The following is a 3,868-nucleotide window of genomic DNA, read 5'->3' on the forward strand; positions in this document are numbered from 1 at the left end:
AGTCTAGTTTGCACTTGGCAGCAGGCTGGGAAACACTATAAAACCTCACTTTACTTTTGGTTCTGCCTAAAACACTTTTGGCTTTTATTCAAACAAACAACAGGCTGAAGTGCGCACAAATACCACTGGGGGATGACTCGATGTCAGTGCATCTTATGAAGGGCATCAACTCATTAGGATTGTAAGATTTTGGGCCTCATATCTACAGTATGGACACTGGGTCTGGATTTATTTTAGGACTTAGGCCAGCACAGCAGACAGGCCTGAGTGAACTCATTATAAAAAAAAAAGATTAAAAAGGGAGGACTTTTTTTTTTCTCTTGATCCAATCACAGTCAGCACTCAAGTCAAGGTGGCCATAGCAATGCCTTTTCAAAATAATGTGAAGGGGCATGTGTGCATGACAGCTGAGTGTTCTGAAAATAAACAAATCCCTGTCAAAAAAACATGTCTGTCAAAAGGCTTTCTGGGATAAATGCAACATATTCCACAGATAAATGGTAATGTGTAGCTCCGATTTAGAACCTGAATACACAGGCTTGACTTAAGCACCACTTAAGAATCAGAATCAGGTTTATCGCCAAGTAGGTTTTCACATACGAGAGAATCAACTGAAGAGAAGATTAATGAATCTATTAACAGCAAAAAGATATTTTTATATCCACGCAGGCAGTGTACTACTGCCAGAATAATGCACTCACACAACCTCAACTGGTTTTGGCTGACTTTCTGAAGTTTTTGTCAACAAAAAAAAAAGGGTACGAAAAAGTATGAATAAACTTCTACTTAAAACACTTCTGATCAGGCACAAATCTCACCATTGTCTGCTCACAGCTGCTTCTCCAAGCATGTAATGTGCCATACTGCCCCTCAGACTTGCAAAGTCAGGAGATGCTTAAACATGTACATGACTCAAAGCAATCGTTCCTATCATAACCTTTTTCGCGAAATGTTACAACTTTTAATAAAAAATTATACTTTTTTTTCGTAATATTACGACTTAATTCTGACAATCCTTAATAGATATGAATCCAGTGCTGCACCAGGACTTGTCAGGAAGCGTTCCACTACCCAGTCTACCATGCTATTTGCTATGCCAGAAAAAAGTTAAGCATGTCCCAATACATAGTATGTCTAATGCAGTATCCTAAAAAAAAACAGGATGCCCTACTACAACTGGTTGAATGTTGTACTATAAAAGCCAGCATGCTTTTCTGGCTACTCTGACCCACAATCCTCTGCAGCAAATGATACGTCGCCAAAAGAGAACAACCTCATTGACAGAAGTCGCTTCAGATGTATCAGCAAGAGGGTGAAAGTTCAAGGTGCAATGTTATGATGAAGTAGCATGCTCCAAATGTTTGCATCCTGCATAAAAAACTATTTACGTACTAAAAGTAAAGAGAAAAAGTATGCAATACAGATGCAGCATATCTGTACAGCAGAGCTTCAACATCGCTTCTTCTTCCGGTTTTAACACTTACTTTACTGGAGGCATTATTGTGTCTAAGTTGCATTCTAACGGTTCTTCCAAATAAAAGTACTTTGCTGCTTTCATGTCTTTATTGTGAAAAGGGAAGCACAGATTTTTAGGGGGAAATATCCCCCGCATTTCCCTTTTGAAAGCTATGCCTGTGAGTAGGTCTAATCTATTGTTTTTGCATGCACTGTAGAGGATCATCATGTTCACATGTGTAGTAACAGAGCTATGTAGTCTCCAGTCAGGGATTAATGAGGCTGTTTCTTTTTAGGCAACATCTTGTCTGTTTAATTCATATCTTGTTTTACTCATAACCCAGCAGCTCATCTCATAGTGACTTCTCAAATGTCAACTGTGGACAGAAACTTCCTGGCTTACAGAGCAGCTTGTTGACTCTGTTGACTAATAGTTCAACCCAGCATGTTAATCCAGGTAAACGTGTTCTAATTCAAGGATGAATTACATTTCATACATTCTGAAGAAGAAAATCATAATCGAAAAATCACACTCAAGCATGTATTTTAGCTGAAAGTAGTTCATATTACAGCCTCTACTTCGCACATATTGATTCTTTTCACTTACAAATGTATGGAAGTTGGAGCTTTACTGGCAGATAGAGAAAAACCAACATCATTTATTATTTCTATGGGACATGCTTTTGTGAATTACCACCTCAGTTTTATATGCGGTAAGAAAATTCACGTCAGTTAAAATAGATTTTTTTCTCTACAGATGGCTTTATGGCACATGGTAAATTTCCGAAAGGACATATACATATATCAGTTGTGGACACTGTGGTGTAGCATGAACCAAGTGCAAAAGGATGAGTGTTGAAGTATCAGTAAGGTAGAGGTCACTAACACCTTTTCTTATACAAACCTGACATCTACTGGGCAACTACAGTACACTGGATTAACGTAATGTAATGTAATATTATTTATAAAAAATGTTTATTCTGCATTTATTAAGAGTGAAATGTACCACCTAAGTTATGTTGATATGTAATATGTTGTTTTGTTTTTAAAGATCTTTAAGAATTCATGTTGCCTGGACAAGATTAAGATCGTTAGTTCTGTGGATACCATTATATGTTCTGTCATATTGTTTAAGTCTTTGTTGCTTTTCCCATGCCCTAGCATTTGAGAGGCATCTGCTAAGTTATTCATAAAGCCCCATTACTGCTTATGCATTTTTAATTGGCCAGACATAGCCTTTATGTCATGATATGGAGGCTTGTAATGAATATTTACTGTCCAATTATTAATGGCTGGGACGATTAATAATAACCTGAAAGGCTGGCACATTAAATTCCGCCACACTATTCATTCTCAGGATAAAGGTTGTATTATAAATTGATAGATGCATTTCATTATCATAATGTTGAGTATCATTTTAATCATAGAGCTTTGACCTTCATTTAAGTATTTTTTTTTTTCAGGTTTTATCATTCAAACTTGTGTGGAGAAATCAGTCAGTGTGCATCTGCTCTAAAAGATCTCTGCAGAAGGTCTGACTCCTTTTGTCCCTCATTGGTTGCTGAGTAGAATACCATTGATTTTTCTTCCTGACCATATGTCCTTACCTTGAATGTCACTGATGTTCATCACCCTTTTTCCAATATTTGCTCACCATTGTGCCGTCCCATCACTCACATAGACTTCCAGTGTGTTTAAAAATGCACCTTCAGCAACACGATGATTGCTTCAATGACTGTAGCTTTTACTTTTGAGACAGATGGGATTAAAGGAGAAGAGGAAAGTTAGTATATGGAGTATGAAAACTACATGCTATGAAAACTAAATCAGCAAGTGTTTTGATATTCATCCTTATGCATTCTAAGGGACATTTTTTGGCATTATAATTGTATTCATTAATTTTGTTATTATCCTAGAGGTCACAACAGGTCATTTCACACAGTGAGGTCAGGTTAAAGAAAATTGCTGGCTACAATGGGGACTAACAATACACATGAATACAACAGAGTCTCAGCTTTTCAGTTAAGGGATCCCAGTATGCAGAAATATACAAATACAGTAGGTGAAAATAACATTTTTGTAAAATGGTTTTTGCCTTAGTTTGGTATTTGCATAAATTGGGCATGTCTATAACAGGGAGACTTGTGGGTACTCACAGAACCCATTTTCATTTAGATATCTTGAGGCCTCTAAAAGGAAAAGTCAGCAAAAATAGCTTCTTGCTTTGCTATTTACTATGAAATTCACCATGCACAAAATAAGAATGCATTACAATCAATGTTGTGGCTAATCATTGACATATCCCAGACTGAGAAAAAAATAAAAATAAAAAATTCCCCCTAAAATTTGCGTTGTTTTTCATACAAACAGGTAAACAAACTGACACATAAAGGGTTAAAATTCGAAAAAATGG

The sequence above is a fragment of the Centropristis striata genome, chromosome 8 (assembly GCF_030273125.1).
Source record: "Centropristis striata isolate RG_2023a ecotype Rhode Island chromosome 8, C.striata_1.0, whole genome shotgun sequence".
NCBI lineage: Eukaryota > Metazoa > Chordata > Actinopteri > Perciformes > Serranidae > Centropristis > Centropristis striata.